The following is a 20,634-nucleotide window of genomic DNA, read 5'->3' as shown; positions in this document are numbered from 1 at the left end:
AGTGTTGTTGCGATATATGCTTGACAGCCGAATACTGGTATCATTGACTGTCAGTGAAGCAATTATATCATATCGACCACAGACTTTGGTTTGGTTACCAACACCGGAGCATATCAGTCTCGATGAAGTCATTGAAGAATATGCACAAGAGAGTCCAAATACTCCCATGGATGTCATTGTCAGTGAGGCTCCTAAAGTTCTTAATATTAAACTAAAAGCAATAGTGAAAAAACAGCAAAAGATCTTGGTATAAGAATAATCGGTAAATTTACTCAAGGTGGTGCATATGATCATAAACTGCATCACTCATGATTGATTATCGATGACGCTGAATTAAATTTTATAATTGCTAATGCCACTGCGAGAAATATATTTTGTAATCGGGAGGATGCTTTCTTGTCCGACGGGAAAAAGTTAGGCACAATTGTAAGTTATATTAATGGAGAATCACCTCAATACACACATTTAAGATCTTCAGTGCTGGCTTATGTTTCTATAAATTTGCTATCAATGATAAATTGATTTCCCGACACTGCAGCTAGAGTTGCAACGGATTCATTTTATATCAATAAAAGATATTCAGGATCACTGGCTCGTTTTACAAGCACTGATGAATCATGGAGTTCTTGGACAATAAAAAAGGAGATGTTACATGGATATTGTGATTCCGCTGACGTTGAAATTAAGGATAATTATCGCAAATCAGAATTATCAGAAATGTTGAACACACCATCTGTGTATGATCCAATCACCAGACACAAAACCGTTTATTTGAACGGACCGGGTGGGTCTGGTAAGACAACTAGAGCGATTGAATTATTTCGAAATTCAGATATGATTGTGCTAACACCTACACACAGACTTGCCAGGGAGATGAAACAACGAGGAGTTAATTCTTGCACTTATCACAGCTTTTTCAAATACAGCGGTGGTGTATGGACTCCATATCGAATGGGAACAAAATATATTCTGTGGAATATTATTTGGGATGAAATAGGCACAGTGTCGTTAGATATATTAAAATTGTTCCTAGATTGGCTGCTAACAAAAAATACAGCTGTGATAATGTGCGGCGATCACGGTCAGCCACCACCTTTTGTTGGTCCGTCTCCGCATTTGTGGTTAAAAGATTTTGTTGATTATTATGAAGAAGTGTCTGATGATCATAGAGCACTTGATGCAATCTTGAAGGAATTTAAAGCATTATTCAGATTACAACCGAATAAAATTCATTGTGAAATTATGCATAAAATAATTTCAGAGACTTCAATGAATGACTTTTGGAAAACGTGGAAACCAGATGATTTGATAGTGGCAAGTAGAAAGATAGTCAGAGACACACTTCAACAGCAGTTACTTCAATTACAACAAGAAAAGTTTCCAATGTTGCCAGTGCCGTTGTGTTATAGACCAGCTGATACGCGGTTACAGAATATAGATGTTGATATTCCTGGCAACTTGACAGAGTCAAGGAAACAGAATTTAGTATTGAATAATATTGTCACAGTTGATGTCAGTGTTGCTGAAGATGCACTAAAAATGAACAAGTCCCCGTGGACACTAGGATACGTAATGACGATACATTCATCTCAAGGACTAACTATCAGTGATACAACTGTTTGGATCGTTGATGATCGCATCAAGTGGTCAAACTTAGTTTACTTATCTGTGTCCAGAGTCAGAAGAATATCTCAACTGTGAAGAATTGTCTTGGAAGAGTCAATGGCTGATGAAATTAATAATGAAAACAACAGTGACATAATAAGAAAAAAATTAGCCGGTTACAAACAGAGTGACAAAAAAAATGATCGCGATTTTGACCTTGATGTTGAATTTATCATGGCGTTGAAACAGCAGCAGAATAATCACTGTGGGAGCTGTAATTGTATAATGTTATGGTGTAATAAAAATCCAAGACAATTCACCGTAGACAGAAAAGATAACAGTCGCGGTCATACACGCGATAATGTGATGCTGACCTGTCTTGAGTGTAATCGACATTGGGGTGCTAGTTAAGTGATTTGGGCAGTAATTGTGTGTCCTCGGGAATTACTTGTAATTGCTCACGTGTGAATCCATGTTGAGGAGCAGTCAAATCCAGCCTGTAGATTGCTGGTCTACCAGTGGATCTTGTTATGTTAGATATCTTGTGTGCAGTGATGCTCCAGATAGGATCAGTCACTCTTTTTTTACCACCTTCAAGTTCACCTGGTTCATATAAATATCTCACAGTGACATTACCCAGTATTGGTTGCGCTGGAAAATCACATCGTACGGGTATATGTTTTTTGGTGACTGCGCTAATAGGTTTCATGTTGGTTGTTCGAGTAATTTCATTATTTAATGCAGCTATCACACTTGGTAATCTTGCAACCCATTCGCATGATCTCTTGTCCTGAATGAATTCTTTTGCGTACTGATATCAAAATAACCGCTCAGCAAGTGTTCGATTAAATCGCTCAATAATTGCCTGATCACGGTGAATTGCAGTATGGCCTCGTTTGGTGACGTTGTGTTGCTTCATCAGCAGTGATACTGCACCCTGAAATTCCCTGCCAGGATCAACTTGTAATAGATTTGGCCATCGCAGACCACCTCATTGATAAATTCGTTCAAACGCAGAAGCAACCTCAGATGCTGTTTTAGTCGTTAACGGTTCTGCATCTTTGTATCTACTTGAAACATCAACTACAGTTAACGCGTACTTGCATGTTTTGTGATGAATGGTATCATGTGGTAGAAATAATATATCAGCTTGGTGAACTTCATTTGGCACACTAACATCAAAATGTGCAAAATTAATTTTTCTAGGACATGGTAGATAAATTTGCCATATTGCTTGTTTGGATAACCAATCTGCTGCAGTATCACGTGTGACTTTTGCTGCACTGGCAAGTTTACTAATTGCTGCGCTACCTCTCCAGTATCCTCTTGGGGAATAATAAATCGACTCCATTATAATTAATTACCAGTGCCTAATACAAGCTTAGATTTCATTGCAGATTTTATTAACCAGCTAGCTAACTTTTCTTTGAAAGATTTATCAGTGATGGCATTTAACATGTGAATTAATTTCACATCAGCGAGATGCCTATCTTGTAGATCCTTACTTCGGTAAGCTACATCATGGACATGGCATGCTTTATCGATAGCATTTATCGGATACTCACCTGGATTGGGCTGATTTAAGGCATCAAGCCTGATATCAAGTCTGGTTCCAGGACCACAGTAATTATATCCTGGGAGATGTTTTTCTCCGGGATATTTCACCCACGGAGTTCCTGGTAATTTTCCTAACTTGGCAGCAATATCACCTCCTCGTTTTTTTTTTTTTTACTTGATGCTGGCTTTGACATGGGAATAAATTTAAACTTTTTTTTTACCGCATTGCTCACACTTGCCCGAAACCGCAGACATGTTATTTTTTGTTGTAACAGTTGTTAGATCACTTGTTGGGGTACGTGCTCTACATTTCACACAATATAAATCCATATTTATATTATATTATTCTAATGGAGATCACTGACTTTTCTGCTACAAGGAAACGAGAACCAGTTAAGCATCACGCAGCACTACCAAATTCTGTTTGTATGATTATAATTGGCCCATCTGGGAGTGGTAAGACGCAGTTGTTGTTAAATTTAATAATGAAATGGATGAAGTGGGACAAATTGTTTTTGGTAGCTCCATCCGTAGATGATCAATGTTGTTATAACGTGTTAAAAGGTTTTAATGAAAACACAAAATCGGTAACCAGTGAGGATATTATTGAGTTTATCATGGACATTGATGAAGCTCCGTCTGTAGAGGATATCGATGGGAGTATTAACAATTTAGTTGTGTACGATGACATAATGTTGGATAAACAAACAAATCCTGCCAGGATATTTTCCAGAGGTAGACACAAAATCACTGATGTGATTTATGTAACCCAACGATATACTCAAATTCCTAAAGTGATTAGGGATAACTGTAATATTCTTGCTGTGTTCAACAGAGTTGACACACACACGTTGTGAAATATACATCAGACTTGGTGCAATGGTGACATGGATATAATTAAGTTTAGAAATTTATTTAGTCATGCTCAATCAACCCCGCACGGATTTATAACAATAAATTTACATGATCCTTGAACACGGTATCGAGTCAGGTTAGATAAAATTTTTGAATAGAGAGCAGCAGAGAGGGCGACGACAACAAAACACAGCAACAAGGGCGACAATTACGTTTACAATGGCGTAGGGTTAGCCCTCCATAAAGGGGTTATTTTGGCATTTGGAGGCTTCTAAAAAGTTGTAGGGTTCGCCCTCTCTGCTGCTGCCCTCAGTCTTGATGCAAATGTAAGTAGAAGCAATTTAATAATTTCTCACAGTAAAGTTTACAAGTTTAAAAACTGATAAAGTATGTTTTGTTTGATTTAAGTATTTTTCTGCATATTGTTATTAATTTCTTATGTAGAAGAAACATAAATCATATGCATTATCTACATTATTCACCCTTTTATATTAGATGGGAATGAGCACCACGTCACCTGAAATTTTGGTGCCTGTAAGGGATGTTATAGTACAGGTGCCTTCGGGCTGTCCTTGGACCTATGGGGCACTGCCTCCATATAATGTCCAAGGTAAGGTCATCGAATTTTCACTTCTCATTTTTCTCATTTTTGCTTTTGTCTCCTTTAATTCCTTTATCATCAGCTCCATCTCCCTTTTAGATACACACTTTCCTCCTGTTTTTAACTCCATTTGATGCAATATACTTATTGTTTAGATTTGGCATTTTTCTGTATTTTATTCCCCTAATTTCACTCCCACCCCCCCCAATCCAACATAACCAGTTAGAAGCTGTGATCTACTTATTTGGTGATGATTGGCTTACTGAATCAATTTTATTCACAACACAAAGGAGGGAAGCTTTCTATTTGTTTTACAAATAGGATGGGTATGTAGATCTTTGTGTGATGACTGGGGTTTAGTGATGATATGAATAAGACACAACTTATAGTTAAAAGAATCCATTTTATTTCAAAAGATGATTTTGCTAGTGAAGCAAAAGTATGAAAACAAGAGTTCAAACAGCTCAATGACATTTCTATACACATTCATATAAGACATAACTTAGTACCTCACAAAATTGTTTTTCACAAGTGAGACTAAGTACATTTGTAACTTATACAGTTCTGAACTATTTCACAGATTATTGGAAAAATTAAGATTTGCTATAGGTATAACGGTACCTATTGCGCAAGTCCAGGTGGGTGGAGCTTAAAGTGTAGGGAACATTGCATTCAGAAATAAAGAACAACACTAGCTGGGATTGGTGTATTATGTAAGAGTTGTATTTTCTTTTAGGCTTAAATAAAAGTCGTGCCTCTTGGCAATATGTGAGATTATGTTAATTCATATCTAGATCATATTTTGTATTTTTTATGATTTTTTTAAATGTGGTACACATGGCTGAAACTGTGTCTGTTGTGACTAGATAACTCTTACCCATGTCTAGTTCCAGTAGAGTTATCTCTCTTAAATGCAGTGGAGTACCTGGTTTTGTCCTTGTCAAATTGACAGTCTAGCATTGTTCTCTATGTCAGTGTGTGACATGCATGCTGAGGTAGGATAGAAAGTATATTTATTTCACAAAACATTAAAATTGAGGTATATGGAAAAACAGTTGGTACCGTGATACCTTACAGTAGTAGCTTTGGTTGTCAACCTATTGATATCAGAAGTGTCTTCAGTTTCAACATAAACCACTTTGTTTGTGCTTTCTGCATTTGCAGATAATTTTGAATAAGTGATTAATCTCTGCTCATCTACACTAAGGATACAAATTTAAACAATGATCCAAAGCTGACACCAGGGTGGGGAGTTCTATTTGATCTAGGTTTCTCTTCTTGAGGTCATAGTAGAATGCAGATTTGATATCGCCAGTGAATGGTCTGTCATCATAGTTACAGGCCCTGGCACTCAGCAGCTGGTTATACATTGGGAAAACCAGAAACAGAGTTTGGACTATTTCAGAACATAATGCAGTAGTGGCAGTCTTCAGTAATTTTAATGTGGAAATCATATCCTCAGCTGTACTGATGTCACCTTCAATGACAGTAATGATGACTTTCTCCTGTTTAGGAAGGTCTTTATGCATTAAAGTGGGGATTATTACTGTCTGCTGATCTAAGAATCTCTCGAACATGTCAAACCATCATGTTACATCAAAAGTTTATAATGTGGTATAGGCTGGTTTTCTGTCAGTATTGAAGCAGCTGTTGTGGAAGAAAGTTAGTATCCTCTATATCAGGGGGTGGGTAAAATATGGCCCATGGGCCAGATCCAGGAGTACCTGGTTTTGTCCAGGGTGTGGTTTAAAAATCATTTATCTGGCTTATGTCCGGAGGAAGTTGCCCATGCCTGCTCTATACTCTACCTAGCTGATTAGCACTTTTGATACATGATTGACCTACAGTGCCTATTAAGAGTCTATGATTATATTGTGTTGAAAATGCAGACTCATGGCAACATTCATGTTGCTTGCAATATTGCTTACTAATGAATCCCCATTCCACTACTGTAGCTGACAGAACTTTCCCAGTGTTTACTCCTGTACATCATTGGGGCAACTCCTTGGTTTATAACACATAGTTGCAGAGTTCCCATTCATCACTGATATAATGCTAAATGATTAATGTATGATTGCATAGCTTGGGTTGTCTGTCTATAAGCAGTGATTGCCATCCATTGTGCACATGTAAAATTGTACGATAATGTGAATTTTAACTTGAGCACATTTTTATAATAAACTCATCTGAAAAATAATGATATCCTGGCATTGTGTAGCATGGTTCAAGAGTTTCACAACATTCAGAATGCTTCAATATTTTCAACTAGGACATGAATAAAATAAAAGTAAACAAAATTAAATAAAACTGAGATGAGCAAGTTTAAAAAACAGTTTGAACATAAAAATACAAAAAGTAAAAAACAATGTGGGATGCTGCCATGAGTTTAGAACTTGTGACCTCTTGCTTGGCATCTGGGACACACAGAAAGAAAATCAATATACAATACTAGGTTAACTGCCCATCCTAGGATGGGAATAAATGAAAAGCAACACAAAAAGTTTGTAAAATTTGGGACAAGTGATTTTAAAAGAAAGTTTGGATATACAAATGCAAAAAAATGTATTTAAAAAATTGGGATGCTGCTGTGAGTTTCAAACTAATGACCTCTTGTTTGGCAGCTGAGACACACAGAAAGACAAATAATTGCCTGTCCTAAGACAGGAATGATAAAAAAGATTAGAACATAAAAATAAGAAGAAAAAAATTTAAATTTTTTTAAAATATGGGATGAATGAGTTTAAAAGAAAGTTAGAACCTAAAAATACAAAAAGAATAAAACAAAATTTTGGATGCCACCACGAGTTTCTAACTTGCAATTGCTTGTTTGGCATGTAGGACACACAGAAAGAAAGAAAGACAAATGTGGTTGTTTAATATATATATATATATATATATATATATATATATATATATATATATATATATATATATATATATATATATATAATTTCTTTCTATATATACATGATATCTGAATATGGTAACATGCTTTTCACTAGGAATGTAGACAAGACTTTCGCAATTACCACAGCTCTGGATAAATTTCAATGCACCAGCAGATCAGAGTCTATGTTAGTTGTTCTACTGATTACTCCTAACAAGTTACACAAAGATCTGCCAGTGCATTATGGAGTGGCAGATCTGGGTCTGTGCAGTTTGAGTTTATGCAGGATTTATAGGCAAGTGTATTCACTATAATGTGAGTTACTTTTATAGCTATCTGGGACAGAATTATAAAGCGGGAGCACTGTGTTGTGTTATAAATGGGAACTGTTATATCATTCCAGTATTTGGAACTGCATATATATTTGCTCCCAATAACAAAAAATTTCTAAAGTATTACCACCATCAGTAAATTTAAACTGTGAATTTTATTTGGATTTTCCAACATTGAAATTGGTTCTGTTGAGTTATTTTGTGTTGTACATTATGAATACTTATGATTTCAATATTTTTGGGTATGCATAATAAGTTTTATTTTTATGTAGTCCTTGGGGCTTTTTAACTTTGGCTATAATATAGACACATTTCAACTGGAAAGTGCTTATTTTGAAAACCTTGTGAGAACAAAGATTATTTCTCCTAATGTGACATGCAATGCTATCATTACATTGCATGTCTTCTATCTAAATTTTTTATGCATGGTATGAAAGAAAATTGCTATCCTGGCACATTCTTAAGGTCATCCTACACATATACTGGCCAAGACCATCTGTGTGGCCTAAAACCAGGATGGATAATGTATGCATAAACCTATGCCCAGGTTAAGGACAACACCAGTATGCAGTGTTTACCTGGGCATAATATGCACTAATTGTGAACAGGGTAGACCCAGATATGGCATTGTATAATGCACCAGTAGATTAAGGCCTACACTTTTCTTATCAAATCATTACGGTTGAGAACCAGTTGAAATTCAAAGATTCATGAGTTGTTCATCATAATCAATCAACCATCAATTTTAATTGGGTGGATGTATGTTATATATTTATGCCCACTATGAGGTGGAGCATATATTTATGTTATGATGTCCATCCATCCATCTGTTTGCAATTTGGTTTCTGCAAAGGTAACCCTCCATTGATAGACGCCAAATTTTCTGAATTACTTGCACTTGGCATTAGGAAGGTCACGGTTACTGTGACTAAAAGAACAAAAATGGTTGGTGTATGAATTACTAAAGTTGTCCACTTTGAACAGTTACCAAACTATGTGAAACGTTTTTTTTCTCATTGGAGTCAAGGAAGAACCTTATCTTTTTCAGGAGAAGAAGGTCAGAGGTCAAGGTATTTGTGACTTAAAGAAGAATAATGGTTTCTGCACAATAACTTGAGTTCTTCATTATCTGCAGATACCAAACTTGTGAATTGCTTGCATACTAATTTTTGGATTGATCATACATGTATTCTGATCAAATTTTGTTGAATGCTTGTGCTTAAAGAATGGAAGAGGCCTACCAATTTTAGGGTCAAAGGTCACAGTCATTGGGAATAAAAACAAATGGATTTTACTGAATAACTTTTGTTCTAGAGTTAGTTTCTTGATCAAACTTTGCAGATTGATTGCATTTATATAATAAATAAACATATAAATTCTGTGATGAAAAGATTCCGGGCAGAGGAACATCTGATGAGAAAATTTTGGCTTCTGCAGCTTAAATTTAGTAAGTAAAGTGCCTACATAGGCGACCATTAAACAAAGCACCATCTACAGTGCTTTTATTCTGTCCTATAATAGTTAAGTTGCTTGTATCCTATAAAGTTAAATGTTTTATCTGCCTATTTTCAGTGGTAGATGATGAATTTAGGATGTGCAAGGAAAAGAGGACTTTTCTCAAATATTATATCCTTCCATATCAGAAAATAATTTTGTTAACTGCATATATACATACATAATAAGCCATAAAGGCATGCAAACCTTGCTGAAATTGATTTAAATGAAATAGTGGAATGAAGCAGGGTTTTGGTGAGTTAGTATGATGTTTGTGATTCAACATATTTTGTGTAATTAGGGATGTCTGTCCATCGCTATGTGAACAGTTTGGTTTCTGCATGATACATTTACTGGGATGAGATCTGAAGAGGGCTGTTTTCAGCCTTGATTGTAATTTAGACATTCATTTCCTTATGTTGACTTCACCATGTATTGTTGGATTCAGCTGAATTTGGCATGTAGCTTTATATTAATAAGACCTTGAATAAGTTTGATTTCCATCATTCTACAACATTGATAGGAGTTATGCCTCCTGAATTTCCTGTCTTGATTTTGGTTTCTGCAGCATAACTTTACCACATATGTTTGCATACAGTTTTATATTAGTGAGTCTTTGAATTAGTTTGATTTCCAGCATTTCACACAATCATTGTACAAGAGTTTTGCCCCTGGTCTGAATGTCCCTCTGACTTTGGCTTTACAAAAATGGTTGTATTTCAGCCAAATTTGGCATGCAGCTTTATTTTGATGCGGCCTTAAATAAGTTTTCTTTCCAGTATTCTACTCTGATTAGTGAGTTATTCCCCCTTCCACCCCATTGTCTGACATCTTGACTTCGTTTTTTTTGCACCATTACTTTACCATGAATGGTTTGATTTAAAGCAAATATAGCATGCAACATGAGACCTTGAATTGGTCTAACTTTCAGAATCCCATGACATCATTTATTGGAGTTGTGCCCCTTGATTGCATATCTGACTGACATTAATTTTATGCAGCATAGCTTTACAAAGTTTTCTCATATTTTAGCCAGATTTGGCTTATAGCTTTATAATAATAAGAGCTTTCTGAATGAATTTAAATTCCAGCTTTACACAGCATCATTTACAGGATCCCCCTCCTTTTGAACACTATATTGATGAAACCATGAGAATGCCATAATATCATTTTAAGTCTGATTGCCCATCCTCCGATCTTCGGTTCCTGCTGCATAACTTTACCAAATTTAATTGGCTGTCAACAAAATTTGGCATACAGGTTTTCATTTGATGAAACCTTCAATAGCTTTTGTTTTCAGTGTGTTCCACATCATTTACAGGATTTATGCCCCCTGTAGTTCCTTCCTCCAGACTTTGGTATCTGCAAGTTTACTTTACCAAGGATGGATAGATTTCCAGCATTCCAACTGCCATCATTTAGATGATTTATGGTCCTGAATTAAAATTATTTTGTCCTTTGGTTTTGAAACACATGCCCTACCATGCAAATTGTAGCAAGCAGGGCACTTTGCAATGTACCCATCATTAATACCTCCATACAGTATCCCAATTATCTGATTTTAATTTATACAAATTTAATGGCTTTTGATGAAGACATAAAAACTAATGATAATATATATGCATGTGTTTTTCTGGAAAGTATAAAAACATTAAAATGTCTTTAAAATACACTCCTTCAGGTTGTATGAACTTGGAAGCAAAAATTGTCACAAATACAATCTACTGGAGACACTAATGATGTCATGGTTGTTGTACTGTTTGTTGGTAGTTCAACCCACAAATCTTGGACCAATGCAGAAAGGAGACAAAGCTAATAAGCTTCATGATGATAACCAGATGTCACTCCAGATTTCAGTAGCCATACAGCTGATTGGTTTCTTGTGTTGCTTTTACAGTACAGCAACACAAATAGGTTATTTAGTGCCAATGCAGTTGAAGTAAAGTGCCTTGGCCTGGAACACACACCAGGCTAATCTGAAGGTAGGATTCAAACCATCACCCTTTTGGAACCTGAGAGCCAATGCAGCTCCTAGATAGATATGTAACTGCTCATTGATCATCATATAACCAATGCTCAGTTCATTCCCATCTTTACCTGGTCTAAACATACCAGTCCGTTAGCCTAGTGGTTAGAACATCTGCCTCAGCTGCGGGAGATTGCTGGTTCGAACCCCAGCTGAGTCATACCAAAGACTTCTCAAAATGATACAAACAGCTGCCTCACTTGGTGCTCAGCATTAAGAGGTTAGTGTTAGGACTGGTTGGCATGGTGCAGGATAATGTGACTTAGTGGAGCATCATGCTACATGTCTGTGGCATGATGCACCAGTGCTAGACATCACTATAAAATGCCACACTGCAGACATCGTAGCGATATGACTGAAAAATTGTTAAAGCTATGTTAAAAATCCAAATCACACACACACACACACACACACACACACACACTTGGTCTAAACAGTATCAAGTGCTATATTTTTTAGCTTTAATCAAAATCAACAGAATGTATTTTAGATAGGTTTTAATGGACATTTTTAGACAAAAACTAGAATGCAATTGTTGAACTTCTTACAGTTTTTTTTTTGCACCACGAGTATTCATGACAGATGACCAAGTGCAAAGACAATATTAGTACTCCAGAGAGGGACACTGAACTGCATATAGAATACTCAAGTAAACTGCAGCTTGGTTTATTTACACAGTTATTTCATATATCAGAAAACTACTCCCAGATTGTTATTTTTTGTTGTTGTACATGCTGGTAGTAATTTTATATCAACTGCTCATTATTTTCAGCCAAGACATTTAAATCTTTTAATTATCAACCAGTGTGTAACTATTTTCTGTCTCTTGAAAGCAAATGTTTCCCACAATGTGGTAACAATATTTCTGACTTGGCAGAGTTATTACGTTTACGATTTCCAGAAAAAGTTATGATCAAGAACAATTTGAAATTGTTTACAGCTGAGCTTCATGTGTCTTTGCTAATGGCATATAATTAGACCTAATAGATGGTGGGTTATTTCAAATAATGAGAATGAGGTAGAAAAACTTGCCCTTATTTTAAGATTGGATTAAAGCAAAGAATAACTAGTAAAATGTGGGTTGCTTGTTAAATTTAAAATTCAGTTTTGTCCAGAAAAACAAAACAAAACATTAGAAGGGTTTTAAATCCTTTTCTGCATATTTGTTGAGTGTTTTTCAATGAATTTTGGCAGGTTCAGCCAAAATAATGTTAGTACATGAGAAAGACTGTGTTACATGCAACTCCATTAGTCACTGTATTTATGCTATTCACTTTATAGTATGTTACCAATAAGTAGTGAAATGACCTGCAACTTTTTTCTTACAATAATAGAAATTTGATTCAAAGTGTCAGAAGGGAGCCATATCATTGTTCATACCTAATTCTCTTTGAGTCATAATTAGTTCACAATGGGTCAGAACCAGCAATGATCAATGGTAAGTTGTTTTTCCTTTGTTTATTCTACACGATCTGCTTAAAATATAAACAGACATGTCTGGATCTATATTATTTGTCTAAATAAGATCTCTGACATAATGAATAGCTGACAGACACCAATAAATGTTCATGTTTTCGTGAAATATAGAATTCTTAGTCTTTTTATTTTTTGTAACCAACCAGATAAAGCGTTACATTTCAGGTTAGGGAGTGTTATCATAAGTAATGATAAGTTTCAAATGATATTTTTTTCTTTAGGAAATTTGAGCTGTAATTTGGTGAATTACAGGGTAAACAGAACATGACCTTGTATCAAAGCTAATCATGCTTTTCAGTAGATCTTAATCTTAATATAATTGTCATTCGTCAGTGGTAACCAAAAGATTGAAAAAAACCCACAATTAATCAGAAAGAAAAAAGGTACTTGCCAGAGGATTTAATTTTGTTATGTTAATTGTTTTAACAATCATTAGCAGATATTTTACATGACAAGTAAAACTTAGGCTGCTTGGAATATTTTCTCACTGTGTAAAGGATAACTTGTCAAGAACATTCAAACAGGGGAAAACCCAGAGTTAAGCATAATCTGGTTAAAACCACATTTCAGTGTCAAGACAATAATACACAGCATAACATGAATTCACAATGGGGATACCAACTGTCATGGATTTCAAAGTGGTACAAGCCACAGCTTTAAAGAGTCAACAAATAATGGTCCTGTAGAAACAGCAAGATTGACAGCCTTCCATTATCCACAAATTTAACCAAAAAAAACCCCAAACTAAACATTGTGAATCAGTGACATTGATACTCATTAAAATAAATATATTCACTGTACAAACCATTTCACTTTCTTATTAAAAAGATACTGTGGGACGAGTTGTCCACTTGAGAATAAGATACAGTTGTATGTATACTCCTATGTAGGCATTGTGCATGAGCTAATTTCCCCATACCATGCAAGTAGGCTGCATGAACAATAAAAAGACTATTTTGTGAGTGGACTTTGTCCTCATGAATATTCCAGTGCAGGTCAAACAGGACATAATGGTCTTCTAAAGCTATAAGAAAGATTTAAACAGAAATATTAAATGCAACAGACAGACATTCACAATATCCAGAAACATATTTTCTGGAATAGTGTAGATTAAGAGAGAAGCATACACTTAAAATGGTATACCATATTACTCACTGACAAGTTGAGTCATACAGCAAACTACAAAGATCCTGATTTGCAGGCACATTATGCTATGGTGTATGTTGTGTGTTCTACTAGTTACTCCTAAGAAACTTCACAGAATCAGATTTGCCAGTGCGTTATGTGACAGCAGATCTTGGTCTGTGCAGTTTGCAGTTGGACCCAACTTATAAGTGAGTACATACAGTACATATGGAAGGAATGACTAAAAGACTGACAATCAACTCCAAGAATTTTAGGTAATAATATGTCCTGTACAGCTACAAAAAAAGACTAATTTGACAATAAGTAGAGATTTATCAAGGATCCATTTAACCCCTTGCTAATACTGTGCAGTAGCCCATCAAGTGCAGGTTACTCTGTGTTTTGCCTCCTTACTTAAGTCTCCCTAGAGGGAATTTTTAATTAGGAAGAGTAAAGTGAACATTACATTGAAGATTTCAGTGTTCATCAGTCTGTGTCAGTAAGGGAATATACTGTCTGCTGTGAGAATCAGCAGCCTCTCCAGATAGCTAGGGATTGATCAGAGAGAGGAAAGGAACTACTGGTTGTATTCTTAGCTTGGACAGTTGTTTTGGAAAGAGAGTTATAGACTTGTGTCTGGGATTCAATAACACCATGGAAAGAAATTACTCTCTTCTTTTGTACCTGTAATGTTTTCAAGGTAGGAGTTTTATTCAGTCTTGCTTGACTTTAAACATATTTTTTGCTTGTTTGTGTGCTTTGAATTTATGAAAAAATATTTGTTTGAAACACAGGCAAGACTTCATATATTTTAAATCAATGTAGAATATTATCTAGATAAGAAGAGGGAGATGATCCAATATAAATTAAAGTTATATGTCATCTTTTTTCATGTGAATTATAAGATTTTGCAAAGAGGTTTACTAGCACATTATTATTTCAATATTGGCATCAAGACTTTTATCTTTCATTTCTCTGTCATAAAAGGCCACTTATAGACATACCATCACAACAATAGCTCACAGATAAGCTGGTTTCATTAAAGATACTTTATCCAAATTCATGAGATCAAAAACCAATAAATAAATTTCTTTTGTATCACGTGTTTTCACTGTTATATATCAATTATTTTAAAATGTTAAATGAATAATCAGTCGATGTTTATCATATCTAAATTGCATGTTATGAGTGATGACAGCAGTTTAGAATGGAGAAGTTTGTCTAACTTGAATTGCATGTTGTGAGATATGACAGCAACTTAGGATGAAAAAGTACTATTTGAGTCTTGTAAAAAATGATCGCATCATTTTAGTTCTACTGTTTATAGACCAGAAGATACTATGGTATGGCCCGTTCTTCTTCATACATCTGTCAACTGAGATATGTTTCTTATTGCTATTCCTAAACTATGTGGAGGATTGTGATGAAATTTTACACACATATTTTTATCCCATGGTCTGGTTGGTCTGAAATGAAAATAGTGCAACATTGACATTCAGTATGACTGCCACAGGGGCCATTTTGAAAATCTTGTTATTCCTAAACTTCCTAAACAGAAAATCATATTGGCATGGAGTTTTGACCCAAAGACTTCTTACTCTGTGTAGTTGATTCTAAATGAAAATGATGCACATCCGACCTCCAATATATGCTGGCCGACAGGATGGATATCTTGAAAATCTTGTTATTACTACTCATTCAGAATGGATGGTCATGTCCACATGAGGTTTTCACTTAAAGTCTTAGTTCCAATCTTTTATCTAATATGGCTACCACGTTGACCATCTTGAAAATCTTGTCATTGGTTGAGTCTCACTGCCAAAACAATGTCTAGTTTGTATTAAATGAAAATGGTTCTAATTTTACAATCATTATCTTCAAAATTTTGTCATTGATCAAGATTATTACAGATGGCGTCAACATTCACCATTAAAAAGAAAAGAAGAAATGATTTTATATTGGATTCCTGGAAATTCATTTTGATCAATAATGTATCAGTCCCTTCAATGGACTCTATTTTTATTTGTACAATCCTGCATTCTTTTTTTAAATATTATTAACTTACCCTGTATTTCTTACATGCATACATTTAATATTATTAACTTAAACTGTATTTCATACATGCATAATATTTGGATCATGCAGTTTCTTTACATGAGATTCATACCTTTTTTTAAATATAATATTCACTCCATTGTATGATATATGACATTATTTTGTATGCTGGGTCTGTTAAAGTCATATATAAACATATATTTAATTCTTTTGTCCCTTACCTTGTATTCATTGTTACCTCCATTTAACAAACATGCTGCTTTACAGTAACAGTATGTGTAATCATGTTTCAACAGATCAAAATGTTTCACATGAATGGAGCAAATTTAATCTGTCAACAGTTCAGACATGTTTTCTGTTGGATGTGAAAATTGCAGCTCATTAGAGTCTGATTAAACCATGACAAATTTATATTTTCTTGTCAGACTATTGACTTTACAATTGTTGAGACATAGCAGAGCTAAATGAAGTACAAACAGATGATCACTGTGTCTACCAAATGGTAGACAGTCAGTCCATTGCTTTTACACAGCACACAGGTTCAACAAATTCCACCACTGCAAATTGCAATTCAATGCTGAATACTGACATATCATGACTGATGCATAATCAAACCTGCAAGTAAATTCTGTGCAAAATGCTTGCATTTATGCAAGAAAATTTTGAGATTTGGCTGTAATTTTGTCTGAGTTATGTCCAGGAATAATAAAACATTATACAAAGATATTCAGCAAAGCATTTTAATAGCAAAGTTTGGTTGCCTAATGAAATTTTCACATTGGCTTGATTACTTCAAGAAACAAGATTACAATGATGTAAAAAGTGTCAATTGAATTAATGAAAGCTGCACACCTTTTGGGAAATGTTATGAAAAAAATATCACCATATACCATATATATTTGTGTATAAGTCAGATCCAAGTGCAAACTGCTGAGACCCAGATCTGCTGCCACATAATGCACTTGTCAGTCAGGGTCTATGTTGTTTGTAATTGAACCTGGTTTATATGTGAGTATAAACTGTAATAGCATTTAGATGTTTGAAAACATTAATTTAGAAACTGGGATCTTTCTTGGTGTGCTCTAATGCTTCCAGGACAAGGTCAACCTCTTATCACCAAAATACTTTTCATTTTCATAAGAAACAACATCATTTCAAATGATACTGAACTGAATTTTAATAACTTTGGCTGGAAGCATTCTGGTATGAGGGGTTTCATGTATAGTTTACCAATAAAACTTATCCATCAGCAAATATGCCTCTGTGACCAAAAACTGAAAAACCTTCTTTGACTTATCTCTTTACTAACTGCCAACAATATTAAACCATATTTGGTAGAAAGCACTGACATAAAGGGCTTTCATATCTGCACAGGTGATCTATCAAATGTGGCCACCATTGCTAAAAATAGAAAAACTTGGTAAGAATAAGTTGTCAAAAACACTCAGACTTTAATAAAATTTTACAGAAAACATCCAGAATGGAGGCCATTCAGATTTATATCAGTGATGCTTGTGTCCCATCAAATAAGGGTGAAAATTAATAAGTAAATAGAGAAACCTTGCAACATTAGTATTTTAACATACAAAATCAACAGTATTCAAAAAAGTTTCTACAGAAAGCATCCTGCTAACTTAGATTTTAAATTGTTTATTAAGCAGATGTCAGCCAGTTAAGCAATCTCAGGTTGACTTGGGCCTCTTGTTTCAAGCAAGTCTCAGTTTGTTCAACCAAAGTTCTATTCTTGATGTTACTGATGAGGTATATACAGATATGAAAGAGGTTTATCCTTGATGGGTCAATTTAAATTTAACTTGATACAGTCCCAGAGTTGTGAAACTTTATTCTTATCATAAAATACTTTGGATCTTATACAAAAAAGTAAAGATAGTGGCACTGAGCAATTACTTTATATAATGATACTGGTAGTAATTAGGGACTGCCCCTCCTGCATGATGCTGATCTTAATGATACATATCAGGTGGAGGCCATCAAAAGATCATTTGGGTCTCAGGCTTTGGCCATACCTAATTTCTCCATCCCATCAGTAGATTGGTTTCTGTAAATACTTGATACATTATACATGTAGTACCACCCTAGTAACATAAACATTCAGAGTACAAGCATTACCTTTGCATTAGCATCAATTAACAAGGGGTTACAAACAGTTGTGAATGGAGAATATAAAAATTAAAGACATACCACAGACCACTGTATAAAAGTTGGACATAATAAATTAGATCATTCTGTTCTGGTTTCAAGAACTAAGTAATAGATTTTACCGGGTTTGGGGTTACATTTAATGTTGTTAAAAACAATTATTGTTTGCTTTTTTCTTATTTACCTTTTTAATATTTTAAAAAAAGAAGCAAATTGTGATAAATATAAAATTCTCTTTTCCAAAATAATGTCAAAATTAAAGTTTCATGTACAATGTATTCCAAATACATTAAACATTATATGAGCAGCCTTGACATTTTTGATTTATGCATAAATTGCATTTCACTGATAGAATACCAGAGATAACAATAAATTTGCAGGTAAAATTACTATATGTTGAAGACAATCCGATTATTCGTTGGTATAAATACACAAGACATATTAGGATGTTCCTTGGAGATAATAAACTGCACAATTTGCACTGTTCTGAGTCTAAGCATTTCAAGAAAAAAGCAAAGCAAAAATTGAATGTAAGTCATACTATTCTACAAAGCATCTATAACTTTTGAAAAATAAATTCATTATTTATTTAACACATTAAAAACTATCTTCAATCCCATTTTACATTTTATTCTGTAGTACTTTGTATTTAAATTTATTTGGAAGGGTTTATCTTCTTTAAATTTTGTGGAATTCTTCACATTTAAATTCTTGAAACTTTGACCATTATCATGCTGAGGTGCCATGTAACACTGATACATGCATATACACATATCCCTTTTTGTTTTTGTTTGTATTATCAAATAGCACAAGCTAAGCATGTGCAGTTTCATTGGTATATCACTGTATGAATCCAGCCGTTATGTCTACAATGGTACGTTCCCAGTGTACTGAGTTTTACAGTTTTTGAATAATACTCTAAAGTGTCCGCCTTGGATATGGAAGATTGCGGGTTTTAACCCCAGTGGAGTCATACCAAAGACATGTAAAAAATGGTACTTGCAGCTACTTCGCTTGGCGCTCAGCAAAAGAGGTTAGTGTTAGGACTGGTCAGCCTGGTGTCAGGATAATGTGACTGGGTGGGACATGATACTACATGTCTGCAGCATGATGCCCCAGTTCCAGACATCACTACAGACTGCCATACTGCAGACATTGTAGCGATATGACTGAAATTTTTTAAAGCTATGTTAAAAATCCAAATTACACACACACACACTTTCAATGTCTGTTGTTCTAAATCCTCAAAATAAAGCCAAAAGATGTTTCCACCAAGAAAATGGTTAAACTGTGAGCTATATCTCACCCGGAGCAAGGAGTCCTGTATGAGCTCTTGCCTAATAATAAAAAAGACCAATTCACTCATCTAGCAGCATTTCCAAAAAGAAAATTACTCCAAAAAAGATATAAAATTAATAGTTTACTTTGCCATTTGTGGGGAATGTAAATTGTGGATGTAAAGTTCAGACGGGGGATCGGGAACTTAACTGCCCACATTTACTAACATTTTTCCCTCCTATAGCACATACAATCGTGCACTTAGGATTAGCCAATACCCACATTTTTCAATGATAAGTATGTAAATGAGTAATAAATGCACATCCCCAAGTAACATCAAATATCAAATGTTTGCAAATTTGCAAATGAATGACTTGGAGAAGCTGGGCTTGGTATGGCTAAACAGTGATTGTGGTGTTGCATCCATGCTGAACTATGAGGGATATTCCCATTGAGCTAAACACACCATGATAATTTCTTGATTTTGCCACCCACTGGGCAATTTTCTGAACTCACCAACATTTTTGTGCCTGAATTCATAGTAAATCTTCATATATCTTAATCATTTTGTAGAATGGACTTTTTCAAAATTATGGATACCATCTTGTATAGAGGTCATTGTATTATGTAAAAAAAACATTCATACTGAAGGGTTGTGCAAATTGTTTCCAAAACTGGAATCATGGTTTTCAATAATAATCAAAGAAAACACATGTATTAGCTCATCTTATGTTCACTGTAGTTACCTTTGCAGTGAGAGTTAAGATGCAAACATTATCCAGTCTTGTGATTCATCCAATGGACATTTCCTGTTCATCATTTCACTTTTCAAGATACTAGCAGCTATAAACTTTGAAGAAAAAAAGATTGGTCAAACTTGTTGTGCTTTTCATTACCCTATATACTCTCTTAAAAGTCAAGTCAAACTGCAACAGAGATCCTAATCTGCCATATCCTAATGTGCCTGCAAATCAGGGTCTATGTTTTATGTTCTACTGATTATTCCTAACAAATATCTGTTGGTGCATTATGCAACAGCAGATCTGGGTCTGAGCAGTTTGCAATTGGTGTTGTTTTATAAGCAAGTATAAATAATACTTTTTACTTTTAAAACTTTAATTATTATTATTTTTATTATTATTATTATTGCTGTTTAATGAAGACATTGTCACATTTTCACAGC

The 20,634-nt window shown here is 34.7% G+C and overlaps 1 protein-coding gene across 2 annotated transcripts in view; it reads left to right on the top strand.

Moving 5' to 3' along the window:
• The window catches only part of LOC149805074 (alpha-mannosidase 2-like), a 292,719-nt gene that overhangs the window by 127,383 nt on the left and 144,702 nt on the right, over positions 1-20,634 (top strand). The window contains exon 1 of one of the 2 annotated variants that reach the window (XM_089947128.1): positions 14,450-14,658. The exons of the other annotated variant lie outside the window; for it this stretch is intronic. The gene's annotated coding sequence lies outside the window, so the exon portion shown is untranslated. Of the gene's footprint in view, positions 1-14,449; positions 14,659-20,634 lie in introns of those variants that run through there. 2 annotated transcript variants of the gene reach the window in all.

The sequence above is a fragment of the Sinohyriopsis cumingii genome, chromosome 2, assembly GCF_028554795.1.
Source record: "Sinohyriopsis cumingii isolate HCF-2022 chromosome 2, ASM2855479v2, whole genome shotgun sequence".
Taxonomy (NCBI): Eukaryota; Metazoa; Mollusca; class Bivalvia; order Unionida; family Unionidae; genus Sinohyriopsis; species Sinohyriopsis cumingii.
The sequence above is the reverse complement of the archived record's forward strand: the minus strand, read 5'-3'. Positions and strand labels throughout refer to the sequence as shown.